This window comes from Perna viridis, chromosome 2, assembly GCF_037379345.1.
Source record: "Perna viridis isolate PV_CMFRI_1.1 ecotype Kerala chromosome 2, ASM3737934v1, whole genome shotgun sequence".
NCBI classification, from domain to species: domain Eukaryota; kingdom Metazoa; phylum Mollusca; class Bivalvia; order Mytilida; family Mytilidae; genus Perna; species Perna viridis.
Genome location: NC_142446.1, coordinates 30,566,156 through 30,590,051, shown reverse-complemented (window position 1 = coordinate 30,590,051; position 23,896 = coordinate 30,566,156). Strand labels below are relative to the sequence as shown.

The window sequence follows — 23,896 nt, the reverse complement described above, 5'->3', positions numbered from 1 at the left end:
ATGTTTGAGATATTTTACATGGACATAGTATTATTCGGACCAGGAATTGCTCTGGAAGCACCGGGAAGCACCGGGAAGCAGGTATATGCATCTAATATATACTATAATGATACTGCTATTTAAAAAAAATAGGTAGGCGGCAGTAGAGTTCACCCAAATGTGAACTAAAATCAAAACTTCACGTTTACTGGCTTACCAGAGATATGCGTGATAAAATCATTAAAAACATAAAAAAGAGTATGATTAGTGGTACTTGATAAAAATATTTTAGATCAGTATCTACTGCAGAATAAATACGATAGCAGATATGATGCATTAGTCCAGGTAGGAACTGGTCTGAAAAATATATTAATTCACTGAAGTAATATATAAACTACCATTTCAGTAAGAGCATTGCAGTATCACGTACAAGAAAAAGATATTATTAAAAGAATTTAGTAATCTTCAGTGAACAAATATATTAGCTCCTCTATATTTTCTTTTTATCAACCGAAGTTACCGATATGCCATTTTGGGCGTCAGTAATCATCGTTGCTATGGCTACAGTTATATATACGTCCATTGTAAGTATTTCAAACCAGTTATAAATATATTTTGGTAGTACATTTAGTCATATAAATATTTACCAACTGCAAAATGAAAAGCCACATTTTATTCTATTTTTTAAAGTTTTTTCGTAATTTCATAGCAGTTCTTTTGTCATGAATACTTTTGTTGGCACTCATAAACTTGTACTTTGATTAGTATTTCGAATAGTTTTTTCACAAAACAGAAGAACTTCATTTTAAACGATGAATATTTGGTATCTTTTTTTATCAATAAGAATTTATCTGATTTATCTGAATAGTTAGTGATGCAATTGATGAACTCTTCAAACCCTAACAAGTCCTGTTTCTCGTTATATGACACAACTCATTTTAAAAATAATAATCTTTCTAACTTCGGATTACTTGAGCGATCATTACAAAAAGTAAGAAGTATATGTCTGTAATTTTAATGGAGGAATAAAGCAGTGATATGGACTGACGTTTTCCAGAGCTTAATCATTTTAACTGGCACATTGGCTATTCTTATCAAGGTATTTTACAATATTTCCCCCGTTTGGCACTTATATCATACAAGAGTTACACCAAGTGTGACATAAATACATGCCACACAGAAATTCATTATGGAAGATGTACCTTAATCGATTACAAAAATTAAATTCGCCAACTGTTTAAAAAATCAACTAATCCTTAACCTAAAACTACTTATGCAGAAAATGGAAAATATGTTTATTATGACACACTTAATGTTTTTTTTAATGTGATATATAAATTAAAGAACAAAATTAGTTTTAACATTGAAATAGGCAACACTTACCACTGCTAATCTATATGTGAATAGCATATATATAGTTAGCATTATACTAGTAGCACTCTCTATATAGAAGTAATCGTAATATTGCAAAATTCTTAGTCATTGATAATTTCATTGAAACAACCAACACTAGAAAAGGATTGTTTATAGTTAATTTTTTATAGAAATAATTGAAAAATTGATAGTTCCCTTGACATACCTGTTATTAAAAGTGAAGAAATTGTCTATAAGCAAGGTAAATATATTTAAAGTACTTATTTGTTTAAAGGGTAGCATTGATATTGGTGGAGCCTGGGAAGTTTTCCGAATCAACTATGATAATAATAGATTTAATTTGTTTGAGTAAGTATGATATTCGTCTTCTCTCGAAGGCAACATGGTAAGAAAAAACTCAATTCTCATAAGTCAACGGTCAACGCAGAGACATAATCTGTAGGAGAAATATCGAAGGGGCTAACAAATTTGTAGACAACGCTAGGAACAACAAAGCGCCAATCAATTCCGCGAAAAACACTGGGAACACCAAAGGGACAACAATTCCGTGGACAATGCTGGAAACAAATAAGAAAGAGACAATTCCACGGACAATACCGGGAGCACAAAAAGGACAAAGAAATCCGAGCTGGAAACACCAAAGGGAGAAACAAAACAGTCGACGATGCTGAGAAGAGAAAACATGGGATAAAAAATCTGCGACGTTGCTTAGAACACCAAAGCTAGAAATTTAAACTACGGACAATTCTGGGATCCCTAAAAGGGCAAACAATTTCGCTAACAATGCTGGATACATCAAAGGGTCAAAGAATTCCGCACAAGAACATTTTAACCAAAGGATAAAACAAATCATATTCAACGCTGGAAACACCAAAGGACAAAACAAATCACATATAACGCTGGGAACACTAAAGGACAAAACAAATCACATATAACGCTGGGAACACTAAAGGACAAAATAAATCATATATAACGCTGGGAACACCAAAGGAAAAAACAAATCATATATAGCCCTGGGAACACTAAAGGACAAAACAAATCATATACAATACGGGGATCACCAAAGAGACATAGAAATCCAAGGTCAACATTCACTGGGAATACCAAAAAGACACAATCATTAGACATAATACCAAAACAAATTGTAGTATACAAAAGAACAAAAAAAAAAGAATAGGACAAAAAAAAGAACAGCATGAATCTCAATAAAGATAGGAGTGAGTTCTGGTGCTCCGTATGAATGATCTGTTGCTGCTTTTTTTAAAACACACTGTGTGCTGCTTCTTAAATGTACAATCTGTGAGAAAGGAATTTAAGGCTGTTGGTCATTTTAGAAACAAATCTCTTTATCAGTCAATTACTTCATGTTGTCGACAGTAGGGCTTTTGAATTGAGCTGCTTGAAACAAGTACACAAGTAAAGTGCTTTTTTTTAATTTTCTACAAATGATCAGCAAGTTTGTCAATTTATATCTTTGTAAATGTGTCAATCAATCAATCCAGATACATACATGTTTACTGCCTGTGTTAAATGTAACTATTTTGACAATATAAAAAAGCAGATATTGTGTTTGAGAACTATTTACCTATCATGAATTACAACTAGAATCGTATTTCTGTACGTTTATGAAAGTATGAGTATTTAACCAAAAAACTTCTAGTGTGTAAGTACGACAGTCTTAGATATATAAATATAAAGGATAATACCTGACTAATGTGCCAAAGGGTGGGCTATAGTGAAAAGGAGTAAACCTAATATTATAAATGGCAATAGCAAGGCAAGAACTAAAAAAGGTGTAAATGACCGTTAATAGTCCTTAATGTGAATCGATAGAATGATGGGTTAATCTAGGTTTTATGGATCGCGGTAAATTGTTTCTGGTATATTACAATACAATTAGGCAGCACAAAGTTGAAAAAATCAGTAGTCAAAACAGGACAAAAGATATATTGATGATATTATGAACATCCATAATCTTTAATCTTTTTGTCAGCAACATAAATATAATACAACATGTATAACATTGTATTATCATTATCAAACATCCAACGAATGTTTTCCAGATTGAGAAGGAAAAAGCGTCTTGAGTTGAATAGTGAAAACATCTAAAAGAAATAGCAATACACAGAGAATCTTATACTAATAATTAAATTTGTGTATATTCGTGTATAGCTGTTTATACTAGGCCTAGTTTAGAGAAGTATATAGATGAAAACCAGGAATAGTATAAACAGTAAAAAATACAAGCGGACATGTCAGAGAACATACATAATAACTCAAATATGGAAACAAAGTGATTTAATGATATTTTTGAGGAAAATTGAAAAGAAATCCTGGTCCAAAGTGCCTATGGTTAAAACTTATAAGCGTAATCAGATGCCTTAACGTATATATGCAATAAACATGTTGTTTTTACATTGTATATAGAGTGTCGAATTTCATCAGCATGAATTTTATTGGTTGACATATATCATTTACACAAAATATTTTTGTTTTAAAAGTTTTGATCCAAATCCGACAATCAGACACACGTTTTGGACATGCATCTGTGGTTCAGAGATGAGATGGATGATAATTATGTTTAACCAATCCACAGTACAGAAAATCAGTTCTATGAGTACCAAAAAAGAAGCACACAAGTAAGCAAGGGAATGTTTATTTAAGGAGGTACACCTAGGGAAAGGGCATAACTCTTTAAAGAGTAATCAAGGGAACCAAGGTTATAGCGGTAATCAAAAGAATATATTCCAGGGACAAAAATCTTTTAAATCAGTGATATATTGGTATCATATTCAATTTCACCAAGGCCTTTCAAGCTTTCCTTTGAAAAATGATAAAATCAGTCCAAGTTACTGTGATGCTTACATGAGATTGATGTAATATATTAGATACAAACGTTCCAATGATTTGTAAGAGTTGTGTCCTTTACCCTAGGTCTACCTCCTTGAGTTCTTTCAAAGTCAAGATCAAGGACGCACATGTGTACATATACAAATGTTAATATGTTTGTTATTTAGATATTTTATTAACTGAAAGATTCTGTGAAGTGTTCATGCTTTGCATACAACATAATGCATTTCTTAATTTTCTAACAAAAATGTATGAAAATGTTTTTTTTTCATGCACAAACATTGATTCAGAAATTTTATGATAAATAAAAAAAATCATTGGCAAGGGAAATATGTATTTCATTCCAAAATATTTTTAATTGTTTCTTTGACATCTTGCGGATATCCTCCAAATGTTTTGAAGAATTACATTTAAAGTGGTTTTTAAATGGTTCTTTGTACAGGCAGTGCATACCCTCAATCAAAAAATAAATGTAAGTAATACTTCATAAGTAAAGCAAGTAGTAAATTAACACGTGAAATTGATTACAGTTAATTCGAAAATTATGAAGTTTAATATATGCAACAAATTAAACGAAGAAAACATACACGTTGAAACAGACTTTTCAGCAAATGATGGATGTCATAGCTCTAAAATAAATGTTCCGTACTTATTTCTAGTATATTATTATTTCATTTTGAACTTGGCATATCTTCCCCACAAAATTGAAGACTTATTTTGAAGCTCGTGTCTCAGATTGACATATTTTTTTCTATTATATTAAGTTCTTTTTATCATCACTTATCTATTGTACACATCTTCTGTACTGCTTTTACTACCGAATGAATTATAATCGAAGCGGGACGTTTAGCGCGCTATTGAACTTAGTTTAGGTTCCACTCTATAGATTTACTGCAGATAATTTCATGACAATTTGTGGCAATTAAGCTATACCAATAAGACACTCAAAAAGCAAATCCTAATATTATTCCCTGTTTATAGTATATTTTCCATATCCTTCCAATATGGAGATCCAAGAAAAAAGGATAGATATTCTTTTATACTTTGTCATAAAAATATGTACCTATGGTGAGGTAGCATACTTATGAAAGAAAAAGAATCAGTTTTCATAACAAATTCTTAGTGCCTTAATACAATTAACTGTTACAAAGACATGTTTTCTTCAAATTTCTCGAAATTTTGAAAAAATGAAAAACAGTCAGCTAATGCAGATGACGGAACTCAATACGAGAGTGACTTTGTATACAACACAATGCACCTTAATCGCACATGTGAAGTGCAACCGTAACCCACCTTTTATTTTGTAAATGCCAATACCACTCCAATGGGTTCCAACTTTCCGGTTGCCATTGCGGTGGTTTCCAACTTTTTGGTGTTGCCCTGATATTGCCATTTGTTATACGGACCTTGTTTGGACTATTCTTATTTTTTTATTACCTTCCATCTATACCTAATACAATTTCGTTGGAGGATAATGTTATTAAGTGGATCAGGATTCTTTATTACACTATCATTGGTAGCCATGGAAGGTGTGGTAGCACATGCCTACTACGTCACAAAAAGGTGCGATCCGTTGACGTATGGGAAAATAAAAAATGCATACCAATTACGTAACAGTCTGCATCATATTTTGCTTTGTAATTTCGTTTTACTACTAGCGAAAACTAAACCAAACTTCGTCGAACTTACCATAGGAAAATTAAAATTGTAATAGACATAATACTCAATCAAAAACACAAAAGAAAAATATTTTATTACTTTAAAACTAAAAGCTGGTAATTTCTTTCATTTTCAGATAATACCATATATGGTACTAGACATTTTCAACAAGCTACATGGTATGCCTGGTCTTTTTATGACTTCCTTATTCAGTGCATCTTTAAGGTAAATTAAATCCAAATAAAAAGAACGTATGTCTTATGAGACGGTGAAACATTGAAACAAAAATAAAAATATAACAGTCTACTTTTTTATATCTTTCCTTTGAAAACTTCGGATTATTTATTCAAGTTTAGTTTATAACGATTTTTATTTGCTCAAAAAAACAAATGGGGATATGACACAAGTTTTTCCAACTTACGTGGTCAATACAATTTGTCACAACAATTTCAATATAAACACTCGTCACCGATAGTAAGTAAATGAACATTAATTTCCTTCGGCGGATTTAATCCGGCTAAATTTTGTAAAAGAGTTTCTCGGATCTCAGAGAAATTTGGACATTTCATGAAAAAGTGGTAAACATCTTCACTCATTGCCCCACATCTGCACTGTGGACTTGATATAATGTTTGCTTTGAAGAGATCCGCTTTCAGGACTGAAGCTGAACATCAGCTTCTTAAGATGAGTTAAGACATTAAGTCTACAGGGACCGTGTGAGTAGTAAGAAGGCTTTTGTCTCTATAAACTAGGTACCTGACGAAACAGTTTTTTAATTTAGAGAAGGATTGTAGTTCGCGAGTAGATCTACCAAGTTTATTCCATTCACAAACGTTTGATTGGACGAATGGATCCGCGGTCAGTGACAGCCGACAGAACGGTACAATCAGATCAGAACCATTTCGTAATGGGTAGCTAGTAGTACTTTGAATTGTTGGTAGTAATAAATTTTGGAGAAAATGTAGGGCATTTCCGCTTTGAATATTATAAAAAAAAAGTTGTAGTTTTTTCTTCGATGTCTTCTATTTGTTAATGGTTTTAAGCCAGCTTCACGAAAAAGATGATCACTAAGAGTAAAAGTAGGTAATCCTAGATGATTCTTGCGGCTTCAAGTTGTAACTTCTCAAGACGTGTCGAGTTAATTACTCCGCAATTATCCTAGACTTCACAACTGTATTCGAATAATGGCCGAATATAGACAGTATGGAGCTTAAAAATATTATGACCACTTAATCTATATTTTAATTTTCGTTTAAATGTTTTGTAATACTTTTTATCATGTCATTTATATGGGACGACCACTTTGCATCTTGTGATAAAGTTATTCCGAGGAGTTTATGATTTTGTTTAATAGGTATACTTCTGTCGTTGAGGGAGAATGATAGTTCATCTTCTTTCTCTTTGTTAGTAAAGACCATCATTTCTGTTCTTTTCTGGATTAAATTCCGTAAGCCACTGTTGTAACCATTTATTTAGGGCTTCTAGATCCTTATTAATAACATTCTGTATTTCACTAGATTATCACTAAAATAGTTTAAGGAAGTGTCATGTGCAAACATTTGAGTTAATGACCCTAGATTTTCTCCTATGTCGTTTATGTAGATTAGAAATAAAAAAAGGCTCCAATACTGAACTCTGGGGTACACCTGCACTTATATTCAATAATGATGATGATGATGAAGATCTGCATATTACTTGTTGTTTCCTGTCATTCAAATAATCTTTGAAGCATTTGTGAAGATTACCACAATTCCATATGCGTTTAGTTTATGCAGCAGACCTTTATGCCAAACTCGGTCAAAAGCTTTAGAAAAATCACAAAATACAAAACAGCAGATTTCTCTCTTATCTAACGATTTTAAAACAGTGTTATAGATTTCGATTAGTTGATGTGCAGTTGATCGTTTTGGCAAAAACCCTGATTGGTATTCATACAGAAAATCGTTATACATCAAATGGTTATACACATATCTATATATTACTCTCTCCAATATCTTCCCTCTGCAACTTAACACCGATATGGGTCGGTAATTTGAAGGAAGGGATTTGTCACTTTTTTTAAATATAGGAATGATATCACTATATTTCCACTTCGAGGGAAATTTCCCTTCTCGTATGGATAAATTAGATATAATGCCAAGTGTCTTTTTTACATATTGTAAAGTTGTTTTAAGCAAACGAGGACTGATTTTGTCTGGACCAGTAGCTTTGTTAGGGTCTAATCTGAATAACGCCTTTTAATTGATTCTCCGTAATTTGTATATTATTTAGGTGATTTGCGGTTTTGGAACATTATTCTGGTGTCATTATATCGTCGTCATTAATTGATGAAACTGAACTGATATATCTATTCAATAGCTCACACTTTTGTTTATCTTGATAGTAACGATATAAATATCGTGCATGTATAACAAAATTCAAACGATAAAACTAGTAATGATTTCAACATCACATTAAAAAAAGCTATTGATTAACTTTGTATATGTCAGGAGAAGGGAAACCACTGTATTAGTTATGTAACAAAAAATCGAATGCGCATCAATTGTGTAATATATTTCTTACTGTTCATGTAAACAATTATTTATCAACATCATATAAAACCAAAACACTTCGCTTCCGAAGAGACACTGTTATTTGCAAAAATCATAACTATACTGGAAATGCATTAATTAGCAACCTAACCCCTGTAATTGAGTGAGAATGTAGTCTATTATATCTCATCCGAGATTTAAAACATATTCTATGTAATGTTTATTCTATTAGCACGATGTCATCAGAATTAAACAGTTTATCGGCAATGACGCTCGAAGATTTCATAAGACCTTATTACAAACTGTCTGACACAAAACTGGCATTTTTTGCAAAAATTGTCGGTACGTATGATTATCTTTAACTCATTGAGTATAGTGGGAATATTTTTTTTTACTTTCACCGTTTATGAGAATTGATTGTATGTTTTTAAAAATCATTTTCTTACAGAAGTGCTCATTATCGGCACTTTACAATAAAATTGATAGAGATAACAACTAAAGTTAATACGAACGATATATATGAAGGAAGATAAGATTTCATTTTTGTTTATGTTATGTTTGTTTGTTTGTTTGTTTTTTCGTTGTTTTTTTTTTTTTTTTTTTGTTTTTGTTGTTTTTGTTGTTTTCTGTTTGTTTTATTTTTTTTTCATTACAGTTTAGTCTTTTAATAAATAAAATTAGATCTTTGTAATCATTTTCGTTTTGCTTTCTAATATTATTATATTTCTGTTGTTCGCGTGTACGGCTTATGTTCTGTAGGAATTTCCTTTATGATTGCAAAAAATACCAGGGCCTTTGTCTCAGGTTAGAAAATATGCCAATGCAATTTTTCTTTGCCACTAAATTTTTTCCTGTTATGAAACCCGTACGTGCCAAAGACTTGAAGATATAAAATATAGAATGACGTCGTCATAAAGTATGCAAAACATTGTGCAAATTTAAATGAGATAAATGTTGTTGTGTGAATGTGATCTGTATAATTAAGTGAAGAGGAAAGCAATATTTGGCCTTAACTGTTATGTCTGATAATATTCCTAACGTTTTGTTACATCATAAAAATGTTTTCAGACCCCGAAATTTTTTTTTTTTTTTTTTTTTTTTGGTTATATGGTAGAAAACTCATAGTATGTATATTATGCATTGAAGCATTAAAATAATTTCTATGATCTTACGCTTTCAGTATTTATTTTACTTCGGGGTGCACTAATAGGAACTTCAGTTGCATTATCTTTTTGGCTATCAGCGGGGAAAAACTTTTCGAAAAGCTTAGCAAGCCCTGTTTTGGCGACTATGCCACCAACTGACAACTGTTTTGTTGTAAACAACGATACAATACGATTCAACCACATATACACCATATATATCTTCAATGCACACAGAACCAATGACAGTACCAAAACCGTAAGTAAGTTTAAAAACAACGAGATGACTCGTGGTAGCTTTCTCATTTTTATTTATTTAGAGGCAGCCAAACCTTGTTTGAAGTACTTTTAAATACTGTTTTTTTTCTGAAGAACATGAAAAACGCAACAGAACAAACAAAAATATCACGCGGAAACAAAAAGTATGATAGATGGGTAATTGGACAAAGGGAATACCCCTACTTATTTGAATGAATGTAAAAAAGGTTACTGACAAATTTATATGGTAGCTTGTTACTTACATGTTGTTTTATTTCATGCAAGGTATTGATATATACTATAGTTTATCTTACCAGTATGTGGGAGCTCTGGGCATAGTTTATACCATAGTATTAGGTATAGTTATTAGTCTAGTAGAAGGTAAATTTAAAATGTGGGCTCAATTTCCTCCTCGGGAATGTATTCGACTTCCTTGCTACATTTCCTTCTAGTATGACGAAAGTCAAAGGTAGTTAGAACAAACACTAGGTGAACACATTACCAACGTCATAGATATGACAGACTTATTTCCCAATTCATAGTTGAGTTTTAACCAATTGTACCGACGTCAAAACATGATTGTGTTCCATAACGGTCGCAATTTGGTGCAACACACAGCCTGCATGCTCCGGCATTTAAACATTATGAAAAAACTAGTCTTATTGGTTTCACTATATTTAAATAGCGTGATAACAGTACAGTACCAAATAACAAATTGAGTGGGAAGCTTCATCATTTTGTACTTTATTAAGACTAGGTACTATCTAATATTCTTGATGGACTAATTATCAATCTGCAGTTAAATTGGTACCTTTCGTTTGTGTGTGTGTGTGCCAAGGTTCCATGCTCAGACTGAATTGAAAGAATTTAAAGTAAATCTGCAGAAGAGATTCAGTATGCTTTTGTGTCTGTCAGATATAAAAGATCCTGATAACCTTGAATTTTCAAGAATTTCTATGCTATAAACATTGACATTTTATATACATTGAGATTGTAATATGTTGCTGTTGGTATGGGTATCTGCAACACCCATACATTGCTTTTTGTTGTTCCTGTCATTCGATTATTACATCGTTTTAATGGTAGATTTCCTCTATTTAATGTCTTCAATTTCTTCTTAAATGTATTACTTTTCCAGACATTACACAAAGCCTTTATGTTTTTTTCTCTTTTCTTTTCGGCTACTATAAGACAAAAGTTCTAAAAGGCGTTATAAGAATTCAAAATGATGTGTTATACTTATTCAATGTAAGTCAATAAGTATTTTTTCTTTAAATTGTCTAAAAGAAATTTATGTAATAAAAACACCGACTGGATCTTTAAAGTATTTCAGACAAGTAATATCGATATAATTTATGAGTGGAAATTAATATGTTACATGTATTTAAGGGCAAGCTACTAGTACTTCTTTGTACAAAACGTATTTACTTGCTATATATCGTGTTTGCAGGTTTGCCCGAATCTTCTGACGTAGATGTACGATTTGTGTTACCGTTTTTCGAAATGTTGTTTCCGTTCTTGCCGAAGACAATCAGGAAAAAGTTATACCTAGGTGTTCCGTTCGAAAATGTAAGTTTACTTTTAACAAGCAGTAGTAAGCATTTTTAGGTATTATTATAAATAATATAATAGTAAAAAAAAGAAGTAAAAAAAACATGAAAAAGTAATAAGGAAAAATGATGTTAATGATGAAGCACAGTTAAGTATCAATCTGAATGTTGATGACGTCACTGTCATATGGTAACATATGGTAGATAGAAACAATCAGAAGACTACGATATCGGCCACTAATTTTTAATGTTTTTCTTTTCTTGAAGAAACTAGTCTTATTGGTTTTTAGTAAATTCCAGAAACGTTTCTTAAAAATTCAAAATAGTAACTTAAATAGAAGAATATCAAATCAAAATAGTAGTTTTCAAGAAGCTTCTTGAATTTTTAAAGAATAAAAGAATATAAAATTAAAGAATTTGGATTTTCATGAACAAACTTAAATTCACCACTTAATATGGAAAAGGTAAAACATTTTAAAATCCCGAAGAAACATATGTATTCAAACACCTAAGCCCTTACATATTTTTGTCAGCCCTGTTATTATTAACTTCCAAAATGCTAAAATATGTTATGATATACGGTTGTTATTGTGATGCTACTTTTAAGCTCCCGAATTTGCATGCACAAACCGGTTACTGATAGTTTACCATAGGTATACTGAACCAGGTTGATAAGGCAACCATTAATTTTCAACATAGATCAGAAAGAATGTTTGGGTGTTAAAGGTTTCCGCAAACATCAAATTGTTTATTTTTCCCCTAGATCATGACAATTTAAGTTTTCAAAAACTGTTTGATAAAAGCCAAATTAAAATAAGATTTATGAACGAAATGTTACTACCGGTATATCGGCCCAATGCTTTGTATACGTTCATATAATTAATATGTATTTCTGAAAAGACTAAAACTAATGGCAAAACGTGCTTTCTTAAAATAAAGGAAACTCGTACCATGAAATTGTATTTTTCTTTCTTATTTGCAGAGAAAACACTTTCTTGAAAACATAAACAAATGTTCAAGAACGAGAAGATTTTGCTCATACAAAGAAAGACTAATTTATCAAAGGAACTTCCTGGTGTTGAAGACCATGAAACAACAATTCTACACTACGACAAGCATAACGATGAAAATTTAACAGAGAAAAAACATTTTTTAACATGAAATCCTGCAAATCAACATCGTATTTTGTAAAAGTCATATGACTTAAGACCTCGATATTTATTATTGTAACAATTGTATATTTTTGTCCGTGTACAAATTCAAAATCATACCTGAAATAAGCAAGTGTTTAATTTCGTTAAATCTCTTACCCCATTTCATTCTTTCTTTTCTTGCAAACTTACGCTGACAGGCAATGCTTGCATCATCATGTGTGCCTCCTACGTGTACAAATCCTTCGTTTTGGACCACCCTATTATCCACATACACATTGAATTTTTGGGACTTTTACTCTTGTTAAACGCTGAATTATGATAATTTATCGAAAATGGATTTGAGTTCAACATTACATAGAAATTTAATAAACAATAATCGTAAACCCCAACTCGACCGTATTGATATGCTCTGAACTTCCATATATAAGTCATAAGTCTTAGGTATTTGGTTTTTGCGACAACAAAGCTCCTTTTTTAAATTCAGCTGGTACCATTCTTCCGATATTGGTATATATTCTGGTGCATTTGGTGCTTAAATTATTCATCAAATTTGTGCTTTGTTTTACCAATAAAGTTAAAACGGCCTTCGATATGAACTGCTTTATTTTTCATATTATTTAACATTGTACGTAAGACGAAGAGGTAGACTCCATAAATATTTTTTTAGATGTTTTATAGTCCAAGTTACTTACATACAGCACTGGTGGATTTGCGGAGAAGTTTATTAAAATCTTTTTATTTTTTCAGATTACAAATATTTGAGCTTTATTCATTGCATTACCGTAAAAACTAAGATGTGAAATCCAATTTTTTTTTAAGTTACGACAAGTACAACCAGTCTATATTTATGGAAGAATTTTGAAAACGCATTACTTATTTATGGTAACGAAAACCTTGACTCAACAATTTACCGGTAATTAAAAGCTTCCGTCCATGAAAGTCTAAACCTCGATACTAACACGGCATATCGAACTAATTGAAAAATATATACGTAAGAAGGAGCCAAATGAATGTCCTCTTCAAGGAAGGCAAATTTAAAAATTGGAAACGATAAATCGTCCCTTTTGTCGTAAATTTTAGTTTTGAGTTCACCTTGTAAAATGGAAACCTCCAAATCCAGAAAAAAATAAACTGTCCTTATTAGCTGCAATTGAAGTTATTTGTTTAGGGTAAATTTCAGCATTTGATAAAAAAAAATCTGCATAATTCAGCGTAAAAATATCATCAATGTAGCGATAAGTATTATGATATTTGTTTATTAATTCAGATTTGGAAGGATCTTTATGGAGTTTGGTCAAACACAATTTGTGGCCATTGGAATTCCCACAACCTGCCGATAAATTTTATTGCCGAAACGTATATAAACTTTGACAAGAAGAAAATTGACTGCACTAATATCCTCAGAGGTCCAGCAAGTATAATTTTTATATTTGTCCCGATATTTTGGGAAAAATTACTTTTTTATTGCAGTAAATATATTTTTAATCTGTTTTATCGAAACACCATTTGATAAGATAAAACAAAATTCTTTTTAAGGTTCCAAAGTCAATATCTATGACGTTCATTTTTTTTTCATTCGTCATTTAAAGCATGCATTAAGCATAGCTCTGAATCTTTGATATATATATATCTTGATTTGTCATTCAACATAAAAGCATGTGCCAAGTTTTAAAAAAATATATTAACATTTAACAAAAAAGACAGTGTATACAACATATTTTTTAAAATAAATCTACTGCTTTCAAACTTCAGATTTAAAGACTGAAATTTAAATAGTTCTGATTCTAAATGTAAAGCGGCCATTGATTTCCATAAAATAATCATCATTTCCCCATATTTTGATAAAGGAAATATGATATGAAAGTTTATGCTGTGGTCCATCATAATACCAACGTAGATAACTATAAATTATTTAAGGTTTTTTTTTCTAAAATCCGATTATTATTTGTAATAAGCGTCCGCTTTCCCTGCACTAGATGTTAATGTCACAGAAATGTGCCCCTCCAAACAAAAATAAAGCATGGTAAAGCTATAATTTTATTTTGACAAATTTATGTCTACACTTATGTTTCTTGGCAAAATATATTGGTATTTACATGTTTTATTAAACAGTGGTCCATGTCTATGGGTAGATTAATGTATTAAGAAGTATTAAGCAAAGCGTCAGGGTTTTACTGTTCACATTAGTGAAATTGTAAATAAAAATGATTTATATAGTAGTGTCCTAGATTTCCACTCTAACAGAACCTTAATGAGGTAATGTGGAAGTGTGGTGTAAAGTGTGGAGAAATCATAATTGTCAACAGCACCTTTCTTTATTACAGCAAATATATTTTTGATTTGTTTTTGTTTTTTTTCGACACACCATATAAAATAAGAACACTTCTCTTTTTATAAGGTTATGTGGAATTAGAGAAATCATAACTGTCCACACTTTCTATGGGTATATCCAAAGCATGGAATTATTCAAACTTCCAGCGAGTTTTTCACAGAAAACAGTTAACACCATTATATTCATATGATTTATTACAATAATTTATAATGAGTTCCTTTGATTAAGTGAGACTTGTAAAAAATTATTTTAGTACACTTACTGGACGCTGAGATGAAACGGAATTTGATGGGATTCTTGTGTAATTTAGGTAACCAATACATGGTAAGGATTTGAAAATGGTTCAGCGGGGGCCTTTGGCTTATCTGTCAATAATGTGATCGTTTACTATTTGACTCTCTGTTGAGTACATGGCTTATTTTGTCTCTCTTTTTTTCCTTTAGATGTGCCGAAGCCTTGGCTTCCTACTGCAACAGTCACTACGATGTTTCAATCTTAATCTGCTCTAAACCTCTGCTATTGTTTTAGAAGCTGACTACTTTCGTCCTGTTTTTACCTCCACTACTGTTGCCTTTTTTCATGTTTGGAGTCTTTCGATGTCCTAACAAGTCTTACTTTTCCATCCTTAAATTCTTCAACTAAAGATGTCAATGTTGTAACTTTGTGGTTCAGCTGTACAGACCTATTGATGTAAAATTTGGCAATACACCCAGCAATTTTCTTAGATGTTTGTTGATGGTTCTTTCAAGCTTCTCTACTGTTGTCAAGGTAATCTCATAGAGCATAAGTGACAATGCTGACATTTTTAGTAGTCAATGATGTTATATTCTCCCTTTAAATACCAGTCTACATAAATTTCAGCCACTTCCAACGGTAGAGTTATTTATGGTGGAGAAAAAATACCAATCAAACGATGCTTTTTCAGTCTACATATGCTATACTTTCACATAATGATAATCATTTTTGTACTTAGATCTGTACTTTTTAGTAAATCATTCATTCACACCCACAAAAATCAACCAAATAAAAAACCCATAACTTTTGCAAAGTGCCAATTTCATGTGCAATCTATATGATTTTTATCTCAAAAGCGCAACAACCAAATGAACAACCAAGACTGGTTATGTGATCAGTAACTGTTTCTGAACAAGAAATAAAACTGAATTATGTGGGTTTTGACATGCATGAATCACGTTCCGTCTGATTTTTAGAAAGACTGCCACTTAAATTTCCCTGGTTAACCAGTCTTGTCGATAATTCACTCAGAGACTTGCTGTTCATTTCTTTTGATTTTGCCGTGTTACATAGTGTCGTCAAACCATATCCCTAAGCACTTAATTGGATTTACAATGATGGATGGAATCGTCTCTCCTTGTACTGTTTGCTGGAATCGTTGTGATATCTTCCCTTCTTTTTTATTGGTGATGGTTTAAATGCATTTCTTGGGTATTTGTAGTAATGGTAAAGTACATGAAACCTCTGTATGATGGTTGTCTGATGTTATTTGAAGTTTTTTTGGCCCTCTGGTTTCTCTCTTTTGTCTCCTTATTTCATATGTCCATTTCAATAGCTAAAAAAATACTGAGATTGTACATTCAGTCACTATTCCTTTTTGCAGCTTCTGCCAGGTTGTTATAAACTTAGTTGTAAACCGCAAATTGACCCAATTTAAAAAGCTTTTAATACTTCCTTTTCTATCAGTATATGCGGAATGGTTAAAATGTATTAGCTAAATACAATTATACTATTGTCAAATCCTTTTTTTAACTTCAGCTTTCTGAATCAGCTGTGAAATGATGCTGGCATGTTTAAAATCCATGTACTTTACCTTTTTGGACAGAACAATATACGATGTAATACGTCTTGTCAATACAGAGAAAAATATCTTCCCTTCCACATTCAGTAAGGAGACTGTCCTGAACTGGGTAATTTATTTTGATTTCTCCTCTTAAAGAATAAATCTGCCCTCTGCGTGAGGCCAATGTTGCCAACATTATGGTATCTTACCTTTCCTCCATACTACTCTTAGCAGTCTTCATGGGTGTTTCAGAATCTTTGGGCACTTTTTGCATATTTTGTATGGGAAACCATTTCAGACGCTGATCTAGCTTCTTTTCTATGTCTGCTATCTATTTTACTTGTATATTATTATTGTTTCATCTTGAACTTGAACCAGATATGTTTTTTTCATTTGATTCTTTGGGAGACCTTTAAGGTGAAAATTACAGGTGTAGCCATTTCTTTCTCTACATGTAAGTAAAAATAAAAAATCAAAAGAGAAGCATGCATATGGAAAAACTAGAGATACTAAATAAATCATGAATAGAAGACAAGACACAGTTAAGATCTGAAATTAGAAAACTAGAGAGGGAAGTTCATATACTTCGAGAGGAAAAATTAAATAGAATTATAATCAGAGCTAAAGCCAGGTGTCAAGTAGAAGGTGAAAAATCCAGGTTTTTTCTCGTAACTTAGAAAAAAATAATTTTACTGAGAAAACTATTTCACAGCTTATTTCAGATATAAATAATAAACATATGATTCAAGATTCAAAGTCTATTCTACACTAAATGAGCAAAATCTATGAAAATTTGTGCGTGAGCTCAAAACTCATAATAGAAAAAAACACATAGTTTCCTTTTTTATGAATGATAGCAACCCCTTAATGATAAAACCTATTCCTGAAAAAATTACTTTATGTGAGGGAGAGATGAATACAGTTAAGAAAATACAGATAATACAGAAAGAAATGCATCGAGGGTACACTGGTTATATGTTCAAGCACAGAAGCGTAACCCATGAAATTATATGTTTTAACTAATAATACGAAATGAATTTGAAAAGTTTTGTTAGGTCTGATTAATGACGAGTTTTCATAAGTTCACTAAGTGTGTTATTGTTCGGTCGAGTATACCATTTCGGTTTCGGAAATCATTTTTTTCATATTCAAGTGACTCACATTTAAGTCATATAATGAAAATTATATATATATATATATATATATATATTACATTTTCTATCGTCTCTAGGAATGTTTCTCAAACTACCAGATTCTATAGGTAATCTGTGTTCCATAATTATGTATCTGAATAGTGTAATAAAGTTTTATTGTTAAGAATGTTATAATAGTTATCAAATGCTTCCAAGATTCTGTAATTTAGATCTTTTTGTGATTCTTGAACATTCACTAGCTGATGTTGCCCAAATTGATATAATTGAGCTATAAAACTTATATACATTAAAATATATGGCTCTTCCACACATTTGATATACCAAAGTCATCTAGTATTGATTTCCCATACTTCAGCCATAAAATATTAACATAGTTCAAATGCGATAGGTTGTCGAAAACGAGTGGAAATTTCTCGTTAGTTTAGGCTAATATTTATAACGCTGCGTTTAAGGATAATATCTCAAGGATATCTTACCAATTTACCATGAATCATATAATTAGGTGAAGTTTTTTTCGCATAAAGTAAAGTAAAAGCATAATTTCAGATGCATTCTTTCAATAACAGCATTATTGGCTGAGTTCAACACATCACAATCATAATGTAGAACAGGATGAATGAATATGTCGAACAGGTGTAACTGACATTCTAGTGATAAATTATGTAATATACCTTTTCGTCAGATATACATAGCACTGGTTGCCTTTTCTGAGTTGTACCTTTTATTGCTTTGAGAAAGCAAACCGATTTTTAAAACAAAAAGAACTCCTAAGTATGTAAAATCTTTAGCAATATCAATTATTTTGCTGTAGTAATAGAATTTTAAATAGCTCCATTATCTGTCCTTTGAAATTACAACAATTTTGCTTTTTTTTCAAAATTGACATTTATTTTACATTGAGAATTAAGTTGCCTTTGTAAGTCCTCTTCCGATAAAAATCTATCGCGTTCTCTTTCTTATTCTTTATATATTTCTTTCTGACGTACATTGGAGGCCTTTTACATTTCTACTATTCATAAAATCTTCTGAGACATTTATATAAAGAGAAATAGTGAGGGGATGAATGTTCTCCCTGTCTGACGCCTATAGTGTTCTGATTATTACGTACCAATATGTTGCTATACATATTAATCATTAATTGATACATCTTTTCATTTATAGAAGTTCATTTATTGCCATTTATACCTTAATCTCGGATGCCAAATCGTGACAAATACATTAGGAAAGTCTATAAGAGCGCATTAAAGTTTTTCCTTCCTTGGATTAAGCAGTTCATGTAGGTACAAAGTGAAAATAATATCAATACTGGAGTACCCTTTTCTGAATACGAATCGGTTATCATTTAACAACAAGTTTATTTAATCTTGAATTGAAAATTGATGTAAATGATTTAACCATACAACTCAGAATAGTAATGGGTCTATAGTTCTTTGGATATTAGCAAGATTTCTGGTACTATACCGGAATAAAAAAAATGCATTGGCATTCTAAACGAGTGCTCTCCTTGTACGATTGGAAAACTCCTATTCTATTATTAGTAATTGCTTACTAACCCTTATGAATCATAGTCCAATTGCAAGGTAGTATTATTAATAAACCGAATACGACATTGTCAGAACTAATATAGTGCACGCATGCAGCATTTTGTGGTATGCAGTCGTCTTTATAAGAAACATATTAAATTACAAGATACTTGTATAATGTTTCTTTTCTTTCTTTATTGGTGAGCAGTTTTATTTTTATTATTAGCTGTATTGTCTCATATTGGTACTATAGTGTTGATGCCTTTAAATGACTAAGTGTTGTTGAAATTTCTGTGTGATGTTTATTTTTTTTTTTGTGTTGTAAAAGTTAGGTTGTGGTTATTGGTTATGTCTCTTGTACTGACTATATATGCTGTAAAAGTGGGTTAAATTGCCTAGAATAATATTTTTGAAAGATTTTGCATTTTCTCACTGAAGTGGTAAGAAAATTCCTATTGTTCCTATGTGTGCAAGATTGAGAGGTTCTTACACGAGTCTCTATTGAAGGTCGGGGATTTCTTTCAAGAATGTGAGAAAATCTGTTTTTTTTTCACGAGTGGAGCACAGTGGAACGAGTTAAAAGACGAAGAATTTCTCACACAAGTGGAAGAAATTCCCGATCTTCAACAGATTGCGAGTGTAAGAACGTATTTCAACCGTTTTACAGCACCTGCTAAAAAAGGTACTAGTAATCGCCCAGAAAATTCCGTTTTATAGTAGCTATTTATTAAGTTTCAGTTTAATTTGAATAAGATAACGTGCATTGTAGGTCAAAGATGTGGATCTGCGTACAAAAAAATATTATTAATTTAATCATTGCCCTTCAGAACTTTACTGGACTCCTTTTGATTTAGACATTGCGATTGGCTATTATACCCATGTGGGCTGTCTGTCGTGGAAAATCAACGAAAACGGAAGACTTCCTTATTTCATCCAGTTTGAGACAGAACACGATGCGTCACGATAATTTCAATTCAAACATTTTTCGGAAAATTTACTCGAAGTAAGTTAAAGAATCAAATACCCGCTTTTCTCATGCAATCTTAGATACCCTTGTATAAGGTGTAATAGTAAGTGAACCGAGATCAAGTACGTTCGATATTCGATGTTCGATATTCGACATTCAAACTTTTCAACATCAAACTGAATATCAAACGGTAAATTTTACCGTTGATATTCAGTTTGATATTGAAAAGTTTGAATGTCGAATATCGAACATCGAATATCCAACGTACTTGATCTCGGTTAGTATTGGAGCCTCGTTAGAGAACGACTAAATCTTTCCCTCGGGTGTCTCAGATTTCCCTATCTTGCACTCGTACAGGTTTTCTGTCGCTGTGGAATTATCGTCTTTATTTAGTTAAAGTCTTAATATTTGTATTTTTATTATTGAAATAACCTTGAGTTTTATTCAAATTGTGTTTTTAGAGAAAAGCCTTTTTAAGGATTTTACGTACTTGTATTAATTTGTATATATGACACAATTGACTTTTGCATATAAAAGTTCCTTGTCTAATTAGTCACCCAAATCAATTAAAAGATGACTTATTCCGCACCTGGACTTGGATAGTTCTTTGTCAGAAAAAAAATCATATGTAAACATAGTTGCTCCTACTAACTGAATTAAAAGTGTCAAGGATGGCGACGTTCCTTTATATGCCGTACATATTTTACTCTCTTCACTTGACTACCTGGAAATAAAATGTGTAAATGTTGAACGCGTCTGTTTTAAGGTTTGTAAAATTAGAACTAATTTTTATTACAGATTTTGTTTTAAAGTATTTTTTCTTTCAAGTTTTAAAACTATCTTCCTTATTTTGCATTTGAAGTTGAGAATTATCATTTTGTATTTATGCCTTTGCAATATTATGTTTATAATTTATGTTTAATCATTAATATGAAAGCCTTGCTTAAAAAAATTGCCTACTTGTATATCTTCTTTTTTGTGTGTAATATTAAAATTGGAAGCTAAATAATTGATTTCTTATTTTTAAATAATATAAATAATTAACATGTATATATTTCGGAAATCAATATGATAAATATAATTCAACTTGACTGCCTGGAAATAAGATGTGCATATAAGTTGAACCTCGTCTATTTCAAAGCCCCGCTAAATGTTTGTCCATCCCGCCACATAGAAATCACACTATTATCATCGAATATCTCCATTGTGTTGCAATGGCTTTGTTGAGCTTATGTTTATTGGCCATGGAGTGTTTATGTATTTTAACATCTTTGCCTTCATATGGCTCTGTCACGCTAGTCCATGAAGATCCTGTGGCATTGCATCACTTTTTAATGAATTGTACATAAATCTAAGTTGGAACTGCACTTAAAAATATATAATTATGTTTTTATTTAAGGTAATTGATACTTACACCCCTTTATTTCTGTCAGATTTAAGGAGGTAGGGAGAAATACTTATTATAATTACTTTTGTTTCTTTAATGTCTTTCATTATAATAGCATGTGGATTGTGTTTTCCTTGAACTCTCTTTGAACCATAACTTCTCTCCGAGTTCAACCTAAGAGCATAAATAGTGTCTTTATAATGATAATTTTACTTGTTGACAGACAGAACATAGAAAGAAACACAATAAAGCATGTCAAGTACCAGTCTTTATAAAAATCAGACAGGAGGTGATTCGCACATGTTAAAACCCCACCAATTTCAGTTTTATTTCTTATTAAGAATCAGTTATAGACATCATAATCAGTTTTTCATTTGGGTGTTGAGCTTTTGAGATAAAATTTATATAGATTGTACATGAAATTAGCACTTTGCAAGCGTTACTGTTCTTGATATTGTTCGAGTTGGTTGAATTTAGTGGGAGATAAATGTATAATTTTCTCATAAGTAGAGATCTGAATATGGAAAAGACAATTGTTAGATAAAAATATAGTATATATGGGTTGAAAAAGACATTGTTTGTTTAGTGAGTTTTTCTTCACCGTGAATCATTTTGATATGGACAGTATCTGAATTGTGTATGGACGGGTATTTAAGTGTCTACAACTTTATTGTTTTGTGGCCGTTACGTTGTCACCTGTTAGTAATATAGGAGAGCGTGAGCATTCTGGATTCGAAATTTCTAAAATGTACAATTTAAGCATAGATGATGGGTATAAGTCACATATTCGGTCTTTCTGTAATCCATGGAATTCATATTTTGAAGAGAAACTTAAATCATTGTTTGAATTTAAAGACACCAATATTTTAGGGACAACATGTTTACTTACTGTCGTACGTGTATAATATGTTTCCGTTGTCATGTATTTTCATATCATCTCAATACGTATTTCAAACAAAAACAGGGTGCCACTCGTATGACGCGAAAGAAATGCAAGGGAGTCATGCGTAAAAATGTGTAAACTCACTTTACTCTTGGCCTTAAGAAATGGAAACAGTATGAAATTAATTGTTAATAGATCATGACAACAGAGTCGTAGCTCCTGTACGGCAGGTACTGCTGCAGCAGTACGAATAAAATAAAACAAAAAAAGACAGGGTATCTTACTCGATTTGTTAAGCCTACAGTGGCAAACGAGATTTAGGTGCTACGCCTCTGCACGATTAGAATACGGAACAGAGTATTGAGAAAGACTTATGGGAAGCCGCTGTGGAATTTATTCCCCATCTATTGAAATTGATAAATATTTAATAAAAAGTTTATAAATACTTAATAACATGTTTATAAATATTTATCAACATTCGCATAAATGATTTATTGATATCAATGAATAGATGAATAAGTAACATGTTGATTAATATTTATTAACATGTTAATAAATTATTTATTGATGTCAATAAATTGAAAGAATTATTAACATGTTTATGATATTAATTAATGTATTAGTAAATCTTATTCCGGATTATGCATGCAGAGCAATATCAAACAAATTAAGCAATTACAAACACTTTTCTGACCAAGATTAAACCACCTATAGCGGTACCCTCTTTATCAACACGTTAATAATTCATTTATTGATAAATATAAATGTTTATTAACATGTTGATAAATCGTACAATTTATTGATATCAATAATTAATTATTAACATGTTGATAAATCGTATAATTTATTGATATCAATAATTAATTATTAACATGTTGATAAATATTTATTAACGTGCTGATAAATCATTAATTGATATCAATTATAAATCCTAAATATCAATAATGTATTTATTGATATCAGGAAATGATTTATTGGTATTAATAAATAAGTAATACATTCCACAACGGCTTGTCATAAAGACTAGACCAACAGAACAAACAAATCAGCATAAATAACGTAAAATAATTAAACAGCATATACGAAAACTACAGAATACAATAGTAACCCGAATTTAACTAAGATTACGATTGTGAGATTTTTTGTTTCCATTTGGCAGGCATTACATGAACTTCATGAAAACAAGTAATGCCATGGGGATAATGGTTTAGAAGTGAAGAAAATACAGTTGCATCATTGTTCTATTTTCCGATATAACATGGTTACCGTGATGACACAGGAGTTTTCTATTACCAAGAATGTATGTAAATGTATTGAAAACATCTGCTAATTTACTTCATTTTATCTATAAGCTC

The 23,896-nt window shown here is 31.2% G+C and overlaps 1 pseudogene; it reads left to right on the top strand.

Moving 5' to 3' along the window:
- Positions 1 to 10,009, top strand: LOC148624599 (sodium/iodide cotransporter-like; annotated as a pseudogene).
- The last annotated feature ends 13,887 nt before the right edge of the window (positions 10,010 to 23,896 follow it).